Source organism: Sciurus carolinensis, chromosome 6 (assembly GCF_902686445.1).
Source record: "Sciurus carolinensis chromosome 6, mSciCar1.2, whole genome shotgun sequence".
Lineage (NCBI taxonomy): Eukaryota > Metazoa > Chordata > Mammalia > Rodentia > Sciuridae > Sciurus > Sciurus carolinensis.
The window spans coordinates 74,699,916-74,724,163 of NC_062218.1; positions in this window are offsets into that span (position 1 = coordinate 74,699,916).

The window sequence follows — 24,248 nt, forward strand, 5'->3', positions numbered from 1 at the left end:
ACACTCTGTTTCTGACATAGACCCACAGTAGTCCACAGGAGGAAGATGCTAGTGTTTGAAGGCACAGTGCCTGCCCCAAGTTTGTCATGTTTAAATATAAAAATATCCCAAATCAATTCTTCATTAATTCCATTTAATCTTATTTCACTGGCAGCTAAGATTTGGTTGTTTTTTGTTGATACATAGAGGAGAACTCAGAATGGGCCTACGTGTTTAAATAAACATGATTTGTGTGTGTTAAAAACTCAAGTTACTGAATCCAGGATCAGGTAGTATGGTCATAACTGGATTTCAGTTATGTGTCACTTCCATATAATGCCTCTCCTCAGACAGGCCTTTCTTTGCTCTGTTGCGGGACATTAGAAGATATGCTTACACAAGTACAATACTGAAAAATAAAGAGGTGAATAAAGTTAGATGCTAGTGATTCTTTTGTAGAGAAAATATTCTTCAAACTATGTTATAAGTGATCAGTTTGAGATTTTCTGAGATACATAGACCCCTGGAATCTCTTCTAAGTGAGGTCGGTGTGAAAAAGGAATGTCTGCTCTTAATCAAGTCTCACTGGTATCCTTCAGTTACATGGAAACAGTTGAGTTTTGGGAAGACAGACTCCCACCAACAGATTCATATGTGGTATTTCTCTTTCTGTGCCTCCCTTTTCAAGAAATAGTATGAGAGGCTTCTGAGAAGGCTTATTGCAGTTGTCCTGGATTTTTAATGTGTGTTCCTTTTGGGGTTGGAACTCAGCAGTTCCAAAATTGTCAGACACTAGGGACATCATTATGTGTATGACACTAATCGGATCTTCTTTTGGAACCAGTAGTATCTCAAATCTCCGATTGTTTTACAGGCTCAGTTATTATAAGTGAACATTGATCTCCTTGTTATTTCCTTCCTTTTTGATATTCTTACATTTGTTTTTATTAATGAGGAGTTCTTCATAAGAAACATAGAAGTACAACTTTTAGAATTAACATCTTCCTGACTTTGAAAACACTTTAAATCAACAACAAATCTGTGGCAGTTTTCTTGTTTCATACCTTCCTAAGTAGGACAGGAACACCTGTTTCAAATTCAACAATAATTTGTATGATGAATTTTCATTTAATTTAGACTAGAGCATTAGTTGATTTCCCTTTTACCCCTGAATGTGAAAATCCCTTGGAACTTCCAGGAGTTATTTTTATTGGTAAAAATTGGTGAGGGAGGTGTTCTCACCACAAGGCTATATAAAGTAACTCATTTATTTTCCTTTTCCTCATTTTTTAACCATTGTGTGACTCAATAGAAAATATGTCTGAGATCAACACTCCTGACATACATAAATCCAGAGAAATGAAATGCAATTTTTATGTGTGTGTATATATGTATACATACACATGTGTTTTCCTTATTGACCTCCATACTGCTAGAGATGCTTTTTAAAGTTGAATTTAGTCATGGTGTTCTACTGCTAAAAATTATTTAGTAGATAATTTCCTTTGCTTTCAGTAGGGAAAACATCTTTACCACTATATTAAAAAATATTATCCAGTCAAGTAGTAAATATTAATATTAATAATTAATGTTTATGTGGAGGCACTACTTTAAGAACTAAAATGAATTGATAATAAAATTATCTTAAATTCAAAATTCAAAGAAAGCTTGGTCATAGAAACAAGTGACCACTAGAACCAATTTTAAGCCTATTTCAACTTATCCAGTAATTTTGCATCAATAACCATCTTCTAATAGCCACTCAATCAGGGTGCATCCTGGTCACTAACAACCTCACTCCATGCCATGCTCCTAAGAATCAATCAAGCACCAAGAGTTACACTGAAGTAACAGCCCTTCTGCCACTAATGGCAATCCTGAACATTACAGCTTCTGAAAGTTTTCAACCTCCAAGACTCACGCATCCTCAAACTTCTAATAGTTTGATCAAGGACACTATATCTTAAAGGAATATTCTCTTTTCCTTACCCAGCAATAACTTCAGTTTTTTGTTTCTGATATGGAACTATCGTCTCTTTTTTTTAATAGCAGTTGTTATGGTTTGGATGTGAAGTGTTCCCCAAAAGCTCACATGTGAGACAATGCAGGAAGGTTCAGAGAAGGAATGATTGGGTTGTAAGAGTCTTAACCCAATCAGTGCATGAATCCCTGACGGGATTAATTGAAGTGATAGGGTGTGGCTAGAGGAGGTGGGAATTGGGGCGTGGCTACAAGGTAGCTATTTTGTAGCTGGAGAGCGAGTCTTTCAGTACTTACTGACAATGCGAGTTGATTCACTCCGCCATGCTCTTCAGCCAGGGTGTTCTGCCTCACTGGAGCCTGGAGGAATGGAGCCGGCCTTCCATGGACTAAGACCTCTGAAACGTGAGCCTTCAAATAAACCTTTCCTCCTTTAAAATTGTTGTGATCAGATCTTTTTAGTCACAGTAGCGAAAAAGCTGACTCAAACAGCACTTATTTATTTAATCCTCATAAGATTGCACACATTATTTTTCCCAATTTATAGATGAAGAAATAAAGTTAAAGAGATGTTCATACCTTGCCCAGCATTGCTCCACAAATAAAAAGGAAAGGAAAACTTGAGCCCAGATCTGGTTCCTGAACTCATGCTCTTAGTCACTCTTATGTATAGTTTCTTAATTTCTCTCTTCGAGTGCTGACTCCATTCTCCCTCTGAAAACTGCCTAGTCGTCACCACCCACACTTGCTGTAAAATCACACACTTGCAGTTCCTTGAATTCTCCTCCTGTCCTCTGACCTTTTTAACACATCGTTCCTTTAACAGAAATAAGATCTCTTCCCACCTCAACTTGTGTAAGGTAATAGTCATCCTTTATTAACTTGCCCACTTACTCTAAGAGACCTCTAATAGCACCTTCCTTTTACAGATGTGAAATTGAGTTCCAAAGGACTAAATAATGTCCCAGAAGTCAAACAGTCAACAACTCATAAAAGCAGCACTGAAACGTGTTAATAGGACAATCCTGTTGCTTCTTACTGGAGGTGTGTTTTGTCATTTTAATCATTTGGTTCCTCCTCTCAAAACTCTCTGTAGTTTCTCCAGACTCTGCTTATATTTTGCCATCAAAATAGAGATACTGAACATTCTGACTAAAGCTACATCAAGAGGAAGGTTTCCAATTTAGAGACATAACATTCCATGTCCCTCTTGTCCATTTCCTCCTGAAATGCACAATTTCAGCATTCAATAGAGATGCAGATAAGCACTTAAGAGCAAAAGCCCTAAATAAAAACTTAGTTTAGGGCTTGATTCATGTCTACTGATATTTTTTTTTAAATATGAGAATTTTAAAATCTCTGTGCTTTATCATAGGTGATTCAAAAAATAATTAAAACATAATTTAAATTTGGAAATTCAAATTTTTCATAACCAAAGTCAAATCCAGGCGTACCTTCAACATAGCTACAATATTGTTTGACTGACAGTAAATTCTCAATAAATCTTTATTAAAGAAGTCAAATAAAATTTTCAAAAATATTGAGAGTATATGCTTAGAAAATTATATTTCTAAGCAAAATTGTATCCAAAATTATAATTGAAAATTACCTGTTATAATTAATTTTATGTTTCTCATCTTCTTTCTCTAGTTCATTTTTAAAAATTCTAAGATGAATAATATTTTAAACCTGCTTAAAACTTAAGCACACTCTGTTCTATGGAGAAAGATCAAAAAACCTGAGGACTACATGATAGTCCATTCTCAAAACCAACCTGAACAACTAATTAATATTAGTATTAGAATTTTCACAATCATAAATTTTGTCACCTAGTAGGATTGCAGATCGCACTGGACTTCAGGGGAATGCTGACAAAGCTATCAGAAACGATAATGAAATAACATAAAATAAGACTGTCAGATAAAAGTAACCACTGTTCTCCAAAAGAAGTATAAATTAGGTATGCTAAAAATAAATTTTCTTTTAGCTCAATGGGCTCTTAATAAAAAAGAAAAAATATACATATACATTTATGTACAGTCATCTCTTAGTATCCTGGTAGGATTGGTTCCCAGATCCCCAAGGATGCCAAATCTACAGAGGCTCAAATTCCTTATTTTAAAAGATGTAGTGTTTGCATAGAACCTACGTGCATCCTCTTGTATATTTTAAATCATCTTTATATTCAACAAAAGGTAAATGATTTGCAAATAGTTGATGTCTGTACATGTTCAGTACAAATGCAATTTTTTTCCAAATATGTTCCCCCTGTGTTTGGTTGACTCCATTGATGTAAAACCTATGTATAAGGAAGGCTGATAGTATGTGGCATTTGTGCTTGGGTGTACACAAAACTAAAAAGGAAATTATTGCCTCATTTTATTCAAAACTCAAGCACTGAGAATCTGGCCCCGGGTTTGAATTAACTAAGCTTAGTTCTCTATTCAACATAAATATTTCCTTGTTTCCTAGATAGAGAACAGAGAAAAACTCCTTTAGACTTCATCCTCTATTGACCACAGAATACAAATAAATATCCAGTTGTATTATTCTTCAAAGTCACTTTCTCTTTGATCTTGACTTGGAAAGAGAAAAATGACCATGGTTATAAAAAATCTGATCCATGAGAGATTTGTGTTTATTGTGGACTGAGGAACCTTCTCAAGTAAGCAGACGGCATAGGTACAGAGCTAAGTGCTGATGATAAGCACTAACAATCTCTCCCCATCCCTTGGATATCTCTCTACTTTCCCCAGGGTTCCTTCCCAGAACCACTTCTCACATCAGTTTCTCTTACTCAGTATTCTATGCTATTATTTGTCATCTCTGTGGATTCTCTTCTCTCTTTTCCACATCAGTTCATGCAAAGACAATTTCTGTTTTTCTTTCTTCATTTTCCACAAGACTGTCCATGTAAGGTGTTTTGTATGCATGTGGCAGATTTTACTGACATTGCAGAGAAGTCAGCTTTATATTTTAACCATCCAAAGACATTGAATAATAACAGCTCAGTTAATAGACGAAGAAAACTTCATGCTTGTTGTTTTTGACCTGTACTTCCACCCTCCTTCCTCCATTCCCCTCTTTTTTCGCTCTCATATTCTTTTTATTTATGATGTTCAGAGTTACCCATCTTTTTACTTTCGTATCTCTAGCTATCACATTTCTTTAAGGTTTGACTTATAACCCTTGCACACACTATCATTCTAAGTATTTTACAAAGACTTATCCCAAACCAAGAAGGAACAAACCAAGATAAATCAAAATCATGTCCCTTCCCAAGAGAAATCTTAGTGCCAAATGTCAGGATTGTTTTAAAGTCTGCTACAGGTGTAATCTCTGAACCTTCCTCAGCCACACTGCAATGTGTTATCTAGAGATCTGAAGATTGAGCTGTCACCAAGAATGACCTCTGGGTGTCAAGCAGGGTGATATTGTGGTTCAGGGTTGGTTTACTCTTGCCTCCTTCTTCTTTCCCCAAGAGGAGAAATTTGTTCTTTTCATTGAGTTCTCATCTTGGCAATTCAAGTTCTACATACTTCTGCTCTCAGGTAGACACTTATTTTCTCTTTATTAATGTTTATATCATCTTCCTCTTCTTGTGAGAACAAATCCTGTTTGAAGTTCATTGAGGTTAGAAGAGAATCATTTGAATGGGATGAGACAAACAACTTACTTTAAGATAACAAAAAGCTAACCGTTTCCTTCACAGGCTTTCTCTATCAAGAATAGGAAATTATGATTTTAAAAAAATCAGCAAGAGTTTGTTCTTATTGCATTTCATGCTATTTCTGAGTTTGTGAGCTCTCAGCAGCCTTCCATGGTGTCAACCCATTATATACCTAAAAAAAAAAAAAAAAAAAAAAAAAAAAAAAAAAAAAACCTGCTTCCATTAAACTTTAAGCTGTCAAGGATTACAACGAAAAGATGCAATTTTTTTCACTGCAGGAAAGGTCTGATTTAGTAACAAGCTATAAGCTAACAGAGCAGCAGAATTCACATATAATGTTTCATTGAAAGGGAAAAAACATGCTGCTTTTTTGTGTGCTTCTACCCTTTCTTTTTCTCTTTTAATATATATATATATATGTATCAATTAAATTTCAAATAAAATAAATACTAGGACTGTGTTCCTCTTTCAGTTGTGGGTACAAATTTTAGTGTTTATGACATACAGATACACAGTTGGTTTATATACCTTCTATATTGGATACCATTGAGAAAAATTGTTAGTCCACATTGCTGTCTAGCCTACATGTTTAGTATTGATTTAATTAGTCACTTAATTCCAAACACCCTTATTATCTACTTGTTTGAAAAGGCTATTTACTTTCACCACAATGCATACATTAAAATCAGTGACTGAATAGGAAGCCAGGTTTGTGGCCTGCTGCTTTCTTGGTGCAGAAATGATATCCTCCTCCCCCACTCTCACTTGAGCATCACAATGTCAAACATTCCACACACATTCCCTAAGGAATCTGCAAGGCTAATTAGGGTGAGCTTCACCATAAAGAATACAGTTGTTAAAACAGCTTCTGTACACACTAGAGTAATGAGCATTCTTTACACACGCTGTGATTTGTTACTGCAATTTGCAGTCATATATCTCTTAGGAAATAACTCATATGTTGTTATTTATTGCATGTATGATTATTAATGATATATTAACAACTGTTGAAAGCAACTTATTTCACCTCAATAACTCATGTACTTGGCTCAATGTTTGAAGAGTCAGGGAAGCATCAGTTTTTCCAGAAAACTATGCCTTTTGTTTGTTTTTCTCTCCAACATAGTAAAGAAAATTCCAAATTCTTACAAATAAGAGAAATGTTATTTACTTTTCCCTAAGAAAGATTTATTAATATGGTTACAAGAGAATACTTTTAAAGCTATATCTTTTACAATTTTTTAAATCATTCATAAATTCAGATGACCCCCATAATCCAATTTCTAATGTGAAAACACCCAATTCTGTTTGTCAGTTGTTATTAGTGGCTCGAACAGGGACAGCATCATGTACAAAGCTAATTTTTAAATTAATGTTACTAGAAGAAATATGTTGCTGTTAGTCAGACTGAATCCAAATATAGAATTACCTAAATACTTCAAAATGCTCTGTTGGTAATTTATCTTGCATTAAATATATAAGGGAGGTTAAGCTACTGACTTAAATATTATGTGTGAGACATAGCACCATTCGGCATTGATGCAAACTGAGCTCCTTACTGCTTCACCTTCAGCATTGACAGATTTTTACCAATTAACTACTACCCAAATGTCTTATTATAACTGGAACACAGAAACAAGAGAGCTTTTGTTTCAGAAATTAGAAATATAACATTAGATTTAAAGTGGAATCTTTGAGTTACTACCCAGGATGATTTCAGGGTCTAAAGAACTGTTTTCACTTACCTGAAATCATGGGTGCTGTGTGCTTACATCCCTGCAGGGATCTTTTCCTAAGATATAAATCGAATTGCAAGTGTGTCATGTTTCCGGAGAGACAAAAGATTCCACCTTTGAAATATTCAGAGATCTGAAGAAAGCACTACAATGTATTGGGAGTTCATTACCAACTATTCAGATAATGCCAAAGATCTACAAGATGTTAGAGGCAAATAAACAATTAATCCAGCTTTGATGATCATAAAAAAATGATTGTTGACACAAACTGGTGTTATCTGATGAGACAGCACCTTAGGTTGCTAATTACTTAAGTTTATAAAATCATTTCTGACAAGTGTTTGTGAGACTTTTTGAGCTCTTGTGAAGTAGAGTTTTGCAATGAATATTATCAGAGCAATTGGGAAAGCTGATATTGAATTTTATCTTCTTTGAAATAATATGCATTGCACAGTTTTGCTGGGTTTTTTTGTTTGTTTGTTTTTTTCAGGTAAATTGAGTTACAAAGTCAACTGAAAGCATTTGGTTCTCAAAGGAAGAGCGTGATGTCATTTGCCAAATGCTAGGGTCTCAGGCAGAAAACAATATAACGATAAACAAATAAAGAAACAATAAGCAAGTGATGTGTAGGTCTCCAGAACAGTCTTTCTAGAAAGACTGAAGGGACAGGACTCGAAGGAAAGCAACACATCTGCATATCTAAGGAGAATGATAACAACATCAGATGAAACAAGTGAATATCAGGATTGAAAAGGCTGCAGGAGTTTGCAAGCAGATGTCAAAAAGCATACACGAAAATGTCAAGAAAAGTATAACAAGCAGCTAAAACTGGTTGCAGAGATTATGGTGCTAAATATATGCATGATGAGCACACTACTCTATGGCTTACAGACCCAAGAGCTGCTTCACAAGCAAGAAAAGGAAAAAAGAGCTTCATAAATAATTTCTGCAGATAAAACTAGGGTCAAATGTAAACAGAGGTAAAAACCAAATAAAGCTCTGCCTGAAACTTGTTTCCAGAATCCCTGTGCCAAGCTGCTGCCTTATCAGATGATGAGAGTAAGTTTTATTAAATAGAAATTATGAAAGATGCTAAATCTAGAAAGGAAATACAGATAGATATCCAGAGGAAATTGTTATAACCTCTGATTTGTAGAATCTTACTCTGGTAAATATTACAAATAGGAATTATAATTTCAGATTGCAGAATTAGAAATGTCTCTACCACAAAAACTTTGAAGTAGAATTAAATTCCTAAACCCAACCTAAAGAATACTTGTTAAATGTAATTTTTGGTATCTCAGTTAAAATCCCCTGCCAAAAAAAATTACACATTTACTCTGATTAGACATGCATGACTTATAGATGACAGGCAAAAATCTATCAGGCAAAATCAATAAAGATTATAGGCAAACTATCATGGGGACATCCACTACAAGTTAATTTTTAAATTAAACTTTTATCCTTAAGACTTTAGGAATCAAATGACAGGACAAAATACCTCCCCCTTGAGACCATAGTTAACCATTCCTCAAGAATGCATATCACTTTATATGAAGTATGTCATTATTAGTGAAAAACTGTGACAAATTCTCTCAAACATGATGTAAGCACCAAATGTGCACATTGATTCCTTCCTCTTTGAAATATAAACCATATCTGAACACAGCAGAAGTCACTTAACAAGTCTTTAAAAGTTTGCTTCCAAGACTTGAATTTACTACACTGTAAGTCCTCTGGGCCTTTGTACTTGCTGATAGTCTTCTCAGCACCACAGTTATTTAGTAAATATGGTCCTTAAGCACAGATTTCTAAAAGATCTGTTTTCTCCACTACCTTTATCCATTTCTTAAAAGACACATCACCTTCTTGTCACAGAAGCATCACTTGTGAGGTCAGTAGGAGGTGGTCACTGAGTCACTTCTTTTCCTCTGAATCTTTGTTATCTACAAGTTTACCTTTTGCATTTTTCTCACACAGACACCAAAGCCATGTGAAAAATTTGATTTTTATAAGTCTTGAAACACATACTTTGTTTAGTAACTTGCAACTCCTGTCTCTTAAAGAATTCAAATACATTTTAAAAATGGTACTTTTTTCAGTGATAATATGATAGAAGGCTGCAAACAAGTTCCTCATGACCTTCTCTGGAAACTTGATTATGAAATTGTCTCTCTGGCATTATTTTCATGATATCATTCCCTTCAAAATTAACCAGTGCATCTGGACATGTCCAGAATAAACTCTAACTTGTTCTTTATATTCAAAAAAATGTCTCTAAATATGTTCTATAATCTATCTGCAAGATCAATTCTGGAATAACTTATTGGGCATCTACTAGGTGTCAGGGGCAGTGTTTTGAACTGGAAAAATAAAATGGTCAAGATACAGTCTCTAGGGCTAGGGTCGTAGCTCAGTGGTACAGTGCTTGCCTAGTATGTGTGAGGCACTGGGTTTGATTCTCAGCACCACATATAAATAAATGAATAAAATAAAGATCTATCAACATGTAAAAAATATTAAAAAAAGATATAGTCCCTATTATTAAGAAGTTCAGAGTCTGATAGACCAAAAGCAAACAATAAATACCCCAAACTTACCACTACGGATCTTTAATTATGAGTTTTTAAATTTTTTTCTTGCTCTGAAATGCCATCCCATGCATAAGCCTGCCAATCCTTATCCTTCCTTTTACTGTGGCACCTGTATCCTTTTCTGAAAGGACACTTGACTAGTAAGCTGTTTACAGAACTCCTATAGAATTGGTCACTGGTACAATTAATGTTGGTATTATTGCCATTATTAAAATTGGTTCAACAAAGATCTATTTTTCTTCATTCTATACTAAAAAAAAATGCTAATTTTATTTGAAGAGGAAACATGCGTAGCTAAAGAATTATAGTTCTCAGCTTTCCTTGCAGAGAGTAAACATGAGGACTGAGTGTGGGTTTCAGAAGTTCTTTAAAGGAACCTGACACAGATGGGCATCACTGTGTCTTGCCTTCTATCTCCTTCCTCTTTCTTGCATAGAACACAGACATGAAGACTGAAAATTTCATAACCATCCTAGATTACGTCCATGAATGTAAAAACCATGTATAAATAAAGGAGGAGAAAGACAAAGGATCCTGGTCAGTAAATTATGAAACTGCCACACTAGTGCTTGATGAACACCTATGAACTTAATTTACATGAAAGAAAAAATAAAACATCCATTAATCTAATTCTATGAAATTTTGCTGGTTTGGAATAAGAAATTTCATTTCCTTATTTGAATGCAATTTCTAATAGATTAGTGCTACTTAGTCTTGAATTTAGTCATTAACAATACATTTGTTGTTCACCAGAAAATTGTATATAGAAGATATTTTGTTCTATACTGATGAGGTGAAAGCAAGTGAGAAATGGTCCTTGCCTTCAAGGGGCTCCCAATGCAGTGGGAAAGAAAAAACAGGAAGAAACAACTTGCACAACACAGGGGACTTGGCAACTCTCAGGTGCCATAGAGAGCACATTGGAAAAATCATCAAAGGCAACTACTCAGAGGAAGTGACACCTGAGCCACATCCTAAAGGCATCCAGAGTTAGCCTGTGAATGGAACAAAGGGGAGGGTGGAGGTCTGGCCTAGATTCTGGGGAGTGGACAGATTATGAAGTGCTTCTTATGCCACATCTAGAAATTTAGGGCTGTATCTCAAGGTGCTTTGAAGAAATTGAACAATTTTCAAAAGGAAGGACAAAATGAGTATCATATTTAGGACACATCAATCTACAAATTATTTGGAGAAAATTTTGAAAAGATGAAGATACTTAGAATGCTGTTGGACAAACCAGATCATCAAATAAGACGTCCTGGGTCTGGCGGTAGCTCTGTGGTAGAGTATTGGCCTAGTATATACAAGGTCATTGGTTTGACCTCAGCACTTCCAAAAAAAAAAAAAAGTCCTGACAGTTATTTCATGAGAATTCATTGAGGAGTTTGGGGGCAGTAGGTAGACACAGATATGATTCCAGCTTCTACTTTCTGAGAGAACCAGAGTATCATCAACTAAGTGAGGGAAGATGAGAGGAAAAAAGTTTTATTGAACATTGTAAGAAAATGAATATTTCAGTTTTGCATAGGATAGTCTTGCAATGGTATAAGAAAGTCAGGTGGATCTTTCTTAGAGGCAGTTATATATAATCACTAGAGTTCAGGATAGAGGTCTAGGCTGAATTTCAGAGTCATTGGTGTCTATATGATGGTGAAGCCATCGGTACAGGTTAAGTCACCCAGAGGATGCAGTTACAGGAATAGACTTCTGTCAAAAGCACCACTTTTTTAACAGACCAGCAAGGGACAAAAACATCATGAGAATGTCCAGAGAGATAAATGAAATCAGGAAAGAATGGTGAATTGAATGCTAAGAAATAAAAAGTTTCAAAAATGTGTGGAGAGGTCAATGTTAAATGTTGTAGATCACTAAAATGTTGCAATGCTTAAAGTTTTAAAGAGAACTTTAAAAGTATATTATTTTTGGCTACAAATTCGGGTAGATCTGTTTCAATGACTTGTAAAGCAAGACCTCAATTGGAGTGAATTGAATAATAAATGGTAGATAAATGTACTAAAGCGCAATCATTCCTGATATAGCATATCTCTTAGGCTCAGTTCAATTAAAAATTTTGAGAAAAGTCAATTTTTATATGTCTTTTCTATACTGCTGATGTCTCATTTTATATATTATATGCAGAATTTTTTGTATAGATATTTATATATTATGTGCATAAATATGTATGGGTTATGTACATATATTTATGTATACATATATTAAAATGTATATAGGTGCGCTTGTCCTACATACATAATAGTGGCTGTAAAAGTATCAGTGACTAAGGTTGATCTGATGAATAGACAGTCCCCAGGGTCTCCAAGCCTACATTGGCAGCAAGCAGCAGTGACACTTTTTATCATTGTTCTTCCTTTTTTCCCATATCTTCTAAGCAATATTCAACCCGTTTTCCCCATAGTCCTTTGTGTAAACCAAATGTGCAGCCTGTTGTTTCTCTTTGCTTCCAAAAATTTATTTTCCTCTTTTATATCTACGTTTTCTTTCCTCCTTAGCTCAGATCATGAGCAGCCTGCTTCTAACAGCTGGCATTTATAGAGCTATAAGTTTCCATAACTTCTACAGGAGCTCTGCATGCATGAGCATGCCAAATCAAGCCCTCAAGCTATTCTGCAAATAATTTCTACAGTAAATTTCATTTGTAATGACCTGAAGTTGAGTTTGTATCCTTTAGGAAAGGCTATATCTTCTCACAGAGCTTGCAGGCTCTTTCCTTGCAATGTTAAATGTAAATTTCACTTGTATAATTAGTATACATATGGAATTTATGGCACAAAAAGTGTAACTGATTAAAACAAACTGAATCACTTTAAGCAGTACTGAAGCACAAACATACTTTTGTTTAGAAAACCTTTTATTTTTCTTACCGTGTCTTTGGGTTCTCTCTAACCACAATACGGTGTGTTTGGGGCTTCTATTATCTGTTTTGGCATTTCACTCACAGAACACCTGCATGAAATAGGTTCCTTGACTCCATAAACAGCTTGCAGGGTAAGAATTTATTATTGAATGAGTCTTATCCATGCTGTTTAAATGAAAGGAGAAGTACCACCAATGGTTTCTTTGGTTTGGTAACTGGAATATTTTGTAGTTTCATCTAAATTTTATTTTACCCCATATGTTTATGGAGTTTTATTCCTCTCAAGTTGAAAATTGTAAGACTATGTGCTAATACTATGTTAAAAGATCTTGATGGGCTTTTCTCTTTTCCCATCACCTTTTCCTCAACATTTGCTTTTGTTCTTCCTTTGTGCTTTTAAAAACCTGTCCTTTTCCCCTTGTATTCTCCAATATAAAAAGGTTTTGAAAAAGGAAGAAGGAGGTTAAAAAAAAGTCCTAAAGGAGGAAGAAAAGTTGGAAGAAGGAGATTTAAAGGGGAGGGTGGAGGAGAAGCAATCAGTTTTCAAGGAAATATAATCCAAATTGCCCCAGTAACTGTGTTGGTCAGCTTTTATTTGCTGTGAACAAAATACCTTCCAAGAACAATTTAGAAGAGAATATATGTTTATTTTAGGCTTACAGTTTCAGAAGTTCATTCCACGGTCTGCTGAATTCATTGCCATGGAAAACATGGAAAATCATGACCAAAGGGCATATAGGTGGAAAGCTTCATAGCTCATGACAGTCAGAAAGCAGGGAGGAGTGGGCAGGGTGGAGAGAGAGACACTAAGATTGGAGCCAGGGACAAGATATAGTCCAAAGGCATGCCCCTTGTAATCTACTTCCTCCAGTCATGTCCATCTGCCTATAGTGAGCCCATAGTAGTCCATTCCAAGGACTAATCCAAAAACAATGAATTGATGAATTGATGAGGTTACAGCCCTGATCATTGCCCAAGATTTCACCTTTGAACCTTGCTGCGTTGAGGGTCAAGCTTTTAAGACGTGAACTTTTCAGGGGACATTACTAGATCCACACTATATCAATCACTGTTGTTTCATAAATCCTGAATCAGTAACTTGAAGGAGCTAATCAATAACTTCTAGAAGTTAGAAACTTCTAAATCCCTCCCCACAGGTGCCCACAGCACTACCAACCATTCCTCCATCTTCTGCTACATTGTACATTTTGATTTTGTGAATCACACTCTCTATGGCATCTTGTGATCTTAGAAAACTGGGAACTAAAATAGTAAATCAGGGGCTGAGGCTGTGGCTCAGTGGTAGAGCACTTGCCTAGCACTTGTGAGGCACTGGGTTGGATCCTCAGCACCACATAAAAATAAACAAAATAAACGTATTATGTCCATCTGCGACTAAAAATGAAAAAAACAAAAACAAAACAAAACAAAACAAAAAACCAGTAAGCCAGTGGTTTGTATTTCCTCATAGGATTCTAAGGAAAGATCAGGTAGGAATATACTCTTTCTTTACCACCAGAAAGCAACTTTAATTCCTCTTTCCACAGCAAAGGGTCATTGTCACACAAAGTCCATGGTGCACTAGTAGAACCTCATGTCTTAAAACTTACCTTACCTTTGATCAACCATGAAGGAGATAGGGCAGTTTGGAAGGAGGTAAAATGTTTGATTTGTAACATTCACCAATTCCATGGTATATATATTTCCAATGATGATAAGCTTCAACTAAGCAAGTTTATGAACTAGATCTGACATGTTTTGAAAATTTGTCAGTTTACCCTCAATTACTATTAACTAGCTTCTGCATACATAGCACTGCAAAAGGACTTCATGTAAATAATGTTGATAAGAGGAAATATACCCATTTTATTTTTTACCCTACTAATTACTTGTTTGTATCATTGAAAGAACTGCACTTATAGCTTTCTTTGGGCCAGTTATAGGCGAACTTGCAAAGTTGGTGGGACTTACCTTCAGGGTCCTTTGCTCTGTCTTCCAATTTCCCCACCTTTTCAACACTTTGTTGTTTCTATTCCCACCAAGTTAGTTTCAGTCAACCTAACGATTCCACAAAATAATCTCACCTCCTTTAAAATCACATGCCCTACATTGCATTCCAAAACTGATATAATCACCTAAGGGTTTTAATAAACTCACAGAGGAGTTAATGGACTTTTCTCCCATCTGTAAGTGTTTTTCTTACTCCTTCAAAAATGTTCCTCAAAATTTAGTTCCCTTTTTTTGTAGATTTTTTTTTAAACAGTTCTTTTTGGTTATACATGACAGTAGAATCCATTTTGATGTGATTATACAAGCATGGAATATATCTTATTCTAATTAGTACCCCACAAGTAACAATAAATGTTGGCGAGGATGTGGGGAAAATGTGTACTCATACATTGCTGGTGGGACTGCAAATTGGTTCAACCACTCCAGAAAGCAATATGGAGATTCCTCAGAAAACTAGAAATGAAACCGCCATTTGACCTAACTATCCCACTTCGATGTATATATCCAAAGAATTTAAAATCAGCATACTATAGTGACATAATCACATCAATGTTTATAGCACTTAGATTCACAATACCTAAGCTATGGAGTCAACCGAGGTGGCCTTTAACAGAAGAATGGATAAAGAAAATGTGATAAATACACACACACACACACAACAGAGTACTACTCAGCCATTAAAGATGAATGACTTCATGACATTTGCCAGTAGAAGAATGGAGACTATCATTCTAAGTGAAATAAGCAGATTCCCCAAAAGGCAAAGGTCAAACATTTTTTTCTCATGTGTGAAAGCTAACTCAAAATAAATGGGGTGGGGAGGGGGAGAATAGAATGTCAGTGAATTAGACAAAGGAAAATGAAGGGAAGGAGGGATAGGAAAAGGAAAGACAGTGGAATGATTCTGACATAATTTTCCTATGTACATATATGAATATACCATAGCAAATTCAACCACCTTGTACATCCAAAATTGAGATCTTTAAAATCTAATTTTCTTAATACCTGTCCCGCTATATCTCACCTTAATTTCAATTTTATTAATTCTACTTGCACTGTTTCCTTACCAGCTAAATTATTTTATACCAGCAAGTTATTTTAGCATGCTGGGCCCTAGCTTTCATCATCTGTAACATGAAAATGCCAGTAATATATACCCCAAAGTTATTGTGGAAATTATGTGTGTTAATATGTGAAATGCATGAAAAAGAGAAATTGCATTTACGGTAACCTTGCAATAGACATATCTTTTATTATTACTAATAGTAATATGTGACACTTTTATCCCTCATCAAACACTTAGGTCTTTAAAATCAAATTGACTATGTCAATTATATCCTGAGCCTCTCTCTTCATACCTGGTATTTGGTAAAGGCTTAACACATATTTATTGACTAACATATAATAGGTGGTAAATTTTTTGCCTAACCATATTGTGTGCCTAGATTTGTTCTTCCAAACTAAATTATAAATTTTTCCAGAAAAGACATACACCTTTTACTTTTTATATATTTCTCAAAGAAGTTAATGCAGTACAAGACAGTACGCAGAAATAACACTAACGAATAAACTGAGTGTGAAATGGTCTTAACCCTATATGACCTAAATCCATTGTGTTCTCTTACTTTCCCTTTTTCTACAGTATAATTTGCAGAATCCAAAATAAAAGCTGCCAGGACAGGTACTACATTTGCTTCACATATTTAAAAAGTCATATAGTTTTTCAGTACTCAGTGAACAGTAATGACAATAATAATAAAGATAATAGCAGTAGTAAACTGGTTAATCAAGAATTATGCACAGAAACTGATCTTTCTATTACATCTGAGGAAACGAAGCATGACTGCTGTTCAGAGATGGAAAGTCACTTTTCTATTAAACCAAGGATATTTTGCAGTGGTTGCAAATAAGTAAAAATGAGACAGATAAATAAAATGGAAAATCTAAAACTCAAAGTCCTCTACATTGAGCTAATGTTTTAAATAAGTGCTGTGAGCTGTCCGGCCCACCTAGATGACTCTAATTAAGGCAATCTTCAACAGTATTGAAGTTGAATTAGAGACTTGATCTCTATTAGATATAATAATCTTTATATTGGATTTCAAAGGCTCCAAATTCTTGGCAATTTCTGCTATATTGCTATTAGCAACTGCTACTATTGAAATAGAAATTTAAAAGGGGAAAAAAGTGACTGATGGCAAACAAAAGGTAAATGTGTCAAGAGAGTCAAACAGGAAAGCTTGCAAAATTGCAGCTGAATATCTTTTCTGAAATGAAAAACAAGGAGAGAAGCTTCAGTATCAACATCATATCACTTCTTCTAATAATATGCTTACTCATTCTGTAAGCATTTTTTAAGCTACTATGGGACTGAATCCCAGGTTAAATGTTTACCTTGAGACACACACATGTGCAGACACTAGACTCAAGGCTTAGGTTGAAATTAAGATTAAAATATACTTTGATCTTTTGATCTTATGTCAAATTAAGCTTTTCTGTGGATCAAAGTGTCATGATTAACAATACAGTCATTGAACTTCTGCTATATGCTGAAAACTGCTTCAAATCTTCCCCAGAACTATATGAAATAGGCATTAATATTAGATTATTAGACCCAGAAAGGTTAATAAAATTGCACAGTATCACCCAGCTACTAAGCAACAGAGCTGGAATTTGAACCCAAGCATTCTGCTTTCAGGGCTAATGGTCCTCACTACTGCAGATCACTTTCTCTCAATAACAGTGCTAGTTAAATCTGATTGTTTACTAGGAACTGGGTGCTCTGAATATGTTATTGATATTCAGAAGAAGTGTCGGAGGTAGATATAGATGAGAGTTGAGGGTACCGGGATTGAATTCAGGAGCACTCAACTACTGAGCCACATTCCCAGCCCTATTTTATATCTGATTTAGAGACAGGGTCTCACTGAGTTGTTTAGCGCAAGGCCATTGCTAAGGCTGGTTTGAACTTGTGATCCTCTTGTCTCAGCCTCCCAAGCTTCTAGGATTACCTGCTGAAAAACCACTTTAATATATATATATATATATATATATATATATTTTTTTTTTTTTTTTTTTAAGTTGTAGATGGACACAATACCTTTATTTTATTTATTTCTATGTGGTGCTCAGTATCAAAACTAGTGCCTCATGTGTTCGAGGAAAGCACTCTGCTGCTGAGCCACAACCCCAAGTCCTGAAAAACCATTTCTTTAATACCATGTTACTAGTAAGTGATGAAGTTAAGATTTAACTCAGGAAGGCTAATTGGCTCTAAAGCTTGTGCTTGTAACCACCACTCAGTGCTGTCTCCACCTGAGATTACTTCCGTGATTGTGTGAACAAGACACATTACACAAACACTATGTGGCTCATCACCAGGAAAAATGCACACATTTTGTTCAACACAAAACAGGAAAAAGCTGGATCCCTCTTTAAGTTTGTAAATATGTAAGTAGAACAGAGGTCACAGCAGAACTTAAAGAAAATATGTATAATATTTCACCAAGTCTCCTTCCCCTTTATTCATAATTCATGACTCAAAAGCTGAACTACCATGTGCTCCCTCTATTCAACAGGGAAGGATGGTCTGGAGAGTTGCCTGAGTTCAGGCCTAGTAAGATCATACAGACCCTGCTCTTGACAAACCCTTCTCTTTCATGGCTTAAAGAAAATTTGTTTTGTTTGTTTGTTTGTTTGTTTGTTTTTATAGATTCTTTTAAGAGTTCAAGGAAGATATAAATGCAAATGAGGAGGAAAAAAACATCAACAGAAAAAAATTAAAAGCACATCAATAAGGTGAAAAACAGAAATGAAAGTTGGAGATAAAACCAATTTTTAATAATAGACAAATTAAAAGAAACAAAACTAGTAGAGATAATAGGGCAAACAACAGCAAAGGCCATGAAAGACTGGCTTAAAACAAATACAGAATAATTAAATGTAAGAAAACGTATGTTCTAAACATAGAGAGATAAATTACATATGAGTATTTATATGTGCACATCCATATATTTTTATATTTCTGAAGTAAAAAAAAAAAAAAGTACAGTTTCTGAGAAAGGTCTCTGAAGTACTGAAATAAGAAATACTTGGATTTTTATGCTATTATAAATTCTGTCTTAAGGCAAAATGGATCAACCAACAGCATGACATGTCCTAGAGCAGTTACTAAACTTTAAGAAAAGGGAAAATATTGGGGAATGATATTGGCCAAATTATATTTTATGTTGTTACTCTAGGAAACTTGTCTTTCTTGCAATAAGAACCTAGGGGAGTAGTTACTAGACTTTAAGTCTAGAGCACTCAACCTATGGTTGGTTCCTGAAGACCTTACCTCCTCCCACCATGAAGAACTGGTTACTCTAGCAAATTTGTCTCTTTCTTGCAATAAGAACCTAGCAGGTACTGAAATAACGAGTGCTTAGAAAAATATGGCCAGTCTGTTACAGTTGACTTTTCATAACTTGTAATGTGTTGTATTATGTCCTCTCATTCCAGATAAATACTCAGGTTCATAAATAAGATAACTAATCCTAGGTAAAGAAAACAAACAGGATACACAATCCATTGGAGGAGATAAAACAACAGTGAATTCCTAAAGGAAAGAAATTGTCAAAATTTTTTTATATCCCCTAAATCATCTTTTAATAATAAGCTAGAGAGGAAAAAGGAAAAGAAAGGTGGCAACGTGGGGATCTCATGAAAACTGAAGGGAGATCAATGGAATAGAGGAAAGGGACCAGGGGAGGGAGAAGGGGAAGGAACGGAAAATACTGGGGAATGATATTGACCAAATTATATTGTTATGTTGTGCATGTATGAACATGGGACAATAAATCCCACCATTATGTACAACGATAATGTGCCATTAAAAATATGTAAAAAATAATTAACACAGCAGGCAAACTTTTCATAAAACCAAGGTTATACAATCCCCACTTGCATTTTGGAGAAACATTTAGTCTTAAAATCCAAACAGATAGAAATTAATCAAAGTAAAGACCAGAAACAGAAAAACTGGAGATAGAATATAAAGATGGTGAACAGTTATTCCATTTACATAAAAGAGCTAATGATAAAGAAACGTGGGTCCTCATTACATATCAGCTATATAAAGATAAAACCAACAAAACTGGGAGAGGGAGTGAATAAAAGGAATTTTGACGAAGTGAATTTAAAATCATACCCCAGGTAAGAGCTCAAGAAATGCTAATTCCTCCAAATCAATGTTAGAGATAAATGTTATCAATAACAAAAAAATATATATATATAATATGTACTGGGAAGTGAGAGTAATAAAAATGTTACTAAGAACCTATAAACTAACTGTGCTAATGTTTTATTTTTGATGTACAGATTTAACAAATTTTCTAAAGTGAATAAATTAAGGAATAATTTAACACAATAAAACGTACAAGAAGAACTAAAAAATCAAAGCACATTCCAAATAATCACAAGAAAAGAAAAACACAAAGATAAAGATACACAATAAATTATAAGTTATTCAGAAAAAAAGGTTGAAAACAAAGAAGTAAAGATAAAACTATAGTACTGAGAGCAACATTTATTGCATCAGTAACAGTAAATAGATTAAAATAACCTATTAACGTTAAAAGATTCTCTAATTTGACCAACAAATCCCAATTCCATAGTGAACTAAATTGAATTTTTCAATAAAGTGACTTTAAAGAAGTGAAAGTGGTGATAGAAAAGACATCTTTGGAAAATACTAACAAAAAGAAAGCAAAATTGTTTATAGTAATATTAGAGATGAAATCGAGGAGGAAAGGGGCATTCAAGGAGTTAAAATGGTCATTTTAATACTTTATAATGTAGAAAAAGGAACAACACACTTTAAAGATATAATGAACTCAAAATTATGGAGTAGGAGTAAATCGAGTGAGGTTAAAAAAATGGATATCCAGAATACTCAAACTATATCATATGATGGGAAGACAGAGTAAAAACAGTATTAATTTTTAACTTGTACATTTCAGCTTATTTGTTCAAATATACCAAATAAATGTGTAGAAATATACCTAAAAATATGTTAAGCTTCGTGTCCGGTTCATTATGGAGATTAGGTTATAAAAAATTAAAACAGGTTTTTAAAAAGCAGATGAATTTTGAGAAATCCTCTGCTTATGATGTGCTCTAATTAGAATAACAAAAGAAAAGATTAGATATTGTTTAAAGAGTGAGAAACTCTAGGTTCACCAACTCCTGTTTAAAAAAAAAAAGCTAAATCAAAAGTGTAGGATATCTAGAGAAAAGTAAAAAGTCATTATATATCTGAACCTATAAAAATTGAGTAAAGCTGCAATTTGAAGAAAATGTATAGGCTTTAACAATTGTTAATTAGCTAATTAAATCTCTAAGTAACACAGGGTGAAATAAGTGAATTAAATATTCTACACAGGAAAGTAGAAAAGTAATCGAACTGAAACTAAGAAAAACTAAAGGAAGGAATTGCTGGTGCTAAAAAAAATAATAAATTAAAAACAAAAACTGTCAAAAGGCAAATTCAATAACTGGTTGATGTGTGATGTGTGTGTACATTAAAATTAAACTGATATATATATATAATCATATTCTATTATATAACATAAGCATTTATACCTATATATGTATATATATCTAATATCAAAAAATAATATTAGGGAGAAAATATTATTAACTAAGGATGCAGCAAAATTGGGAAAGACCTTAACTCCAGAGATGAATTTTGAATTTTAAATAAAATGAATGTTTTCAATGAAAGAACTGATGAAATTGGTCCTAGAGAATGGCAGAAGTTAAAACAGTTGAAGATAAATCTTTCAATTTGCATGGAGGAATAATTAAGAAAAATGGTTATAGCTATTCCTAAATGAACCAAACCCCTTCCTAAACAAAAAGATTTCAGTGGTGAATTCTAGCCAACTGCTGAGAAACAGATAATTTCAAAGTTATTTGAAATATTCTAGAAAACATCAAAATAAACAGATAGCTTCCAGACTCACTTTTTATAGAGCCCACATAAAATTATTACTCCATCCTGAGAAATGACTTTTTCCAAAGAATAAGTAAAACTCTCCAACTCCATACCTCTTTTGTATTCAAGGCAAACAAATGCAGGAAACTCGCTGAATATTTAAAGTAGAGCACATAATTAAGCAGGTTTACTTATAGAATGTGAAGACAAACATTGTTATATAAAACCTATTAGTGCATTTAAAAATGTTGGAAAGTAAAAAAGATAACCTTCAATAATCCACATGGATAAGAAAATGTTATTCAGTAATAGGTCAAGATATTTGAAATTCTTAATAAAATTATAATTGATGTCTGTACATTGCTGTAATTTGACATATATGTGTCCATATATATGTATCTGTATGTGTGTGTGTGTGTGTGTGTGTGTGTGTGTGTGAAATATGTACATCTACCAAAAATACATGAAAGCAAAATACATGGTAATGGTGAAATAACTAGGAGCATCACCATTAAATCCAGTAACAATTAAAAGAATATTTATTAGTATCAATATTATTCAGGTGTTAAATGAGGTACTTTAATATTATTTTGGAAGTAACAAATGATTTAAATTTTTTCTTAAGAAAAACACTTTTTAAAAAAATATAAGACATAAATATCAGAAAGGATTAAAAAACATTCACATGATCATATAACCCAAAACCCCTAAATAAATAAAACTAAAAGCAATAGGAATACTTACTATGTATTTATAAATAAGTAAATATATGAAAATTAATTTATTTCCTGGAGATAGTCAAACTCAGTTCTAAAATGCAGGGAAATAAATTCACATCTTAAAATAAATAGAATAAACATCTCGGTATGCAATTGATCACAAAATTGAAAAACCACTAGAAAAACTGTAAAATGCCACTGAGGAATATATATATTCTTACATATATATTTTCATATATATATATATATATATATAGAGAGAGAGAGAGAGAGAGAGAGAGAGAAGCTTAAAAAGTAAAAGGAAACTTATACAAAAAGATTCAGTATTGTAAAAATGTAAGTTCAAACTAAATTAATCTACAGATTTCACATGATCCAAATAAAATACCAACAGCCTTATTTTTGGAACTTGAACAAGCTGATTCTAAATTGCTTATGTAAAAATAAACATGAAAAATTGGCAGTAAGTTTCTGAAAAAATTAAAAGTAGTAAAAGAGAATACTTCAATAGGATAGTACAATATATTTTAATACTACTGTAATTGTTGCTGATTGATAATCAAGCTGATCAATTGAATGGAAGACAAATCAAGAAATAAACAGAAATACATCTGAGAACTTATTGTATCATAAATTTGCCTTTTCAAATCAGAAGATAAGTAGCTTTTTCGTGAATGAAGCTTGGAAAGCCAGCTTTTTAAATATAAAAAGAAAAAACTAGTCATTGCTGTAAGAGTAGAACCCAGCTGGGCATGGTGGCGCATGCCTGTAATTCGAGTGGCTTGGGAGCCTGAGGTAGGAGGATCACAAGTTCAAAGCTAGCCTCAGAAAGTTAGTGAGGCCCAAAGCAAGTTAGTGAGACCCTGTTTTAAAATAAAGAATCAAAAAGGGGTGGGGATGGGGCTTGGTGGCTAAGTGCCCCTGGGTTCAATCATGGTACCAAAAAAAAAAAAAAGTAGACCCAATAAATTTCAGGTGTATTAAGCATTTATAATACAAAAATAAAAATTTTTAAAGTACTGAAACACTTTGCATAATTGAAGATATAATTCTGCTATGCTAATATTTTTCCTAAATAAGTAGGACCACCCAGAAGCAGAACTAGAAAAGATTAGTAAATATGACTACATAAAAATTAAATTATTCTACAACCTGTCTCAAAAAATAATAGAAATAAAAATAATTCTTGTTGAATTGGATCATTTCCTTTATAGATAATAAGTACATATATAATTTTGAAGAAAAAAAGTAAATACAGATGGCAAATAGTTCTATATTTCTAATTGCAAACTTAACCAAGGCTTTGATTCAATAATGCCATTTTAAGGTATCATTTTCTAGATAAATCCTAAATAAACATGCATATTTAAACAAAGAAATAAGAGCTAAATGTTCATTGTAGAATACTCTCAAAAAACAAAAGACTGTAAAATGTCTAAACATCAAGGAGTAATAAATGAGCTCAATCAATTTAAGAGCACTCATCAATGAGATATTACACAGGTATGAAAAGCAAGGAGCACTCGAATGGGTGATGATAATGTCCCTAAAACACAGTATTGAAAAGGGAAAGAAATATTTTATGTAGTTTGTATGTTTAAACAAATTTTTTTTGGAAATATGCACAAAAGATTTAAAACTTAAGACTGTAGTACAGGGTAGGAGAAAGAGTCTCTTTTCCTAATATGACAGCTTTACTATTTGAAATT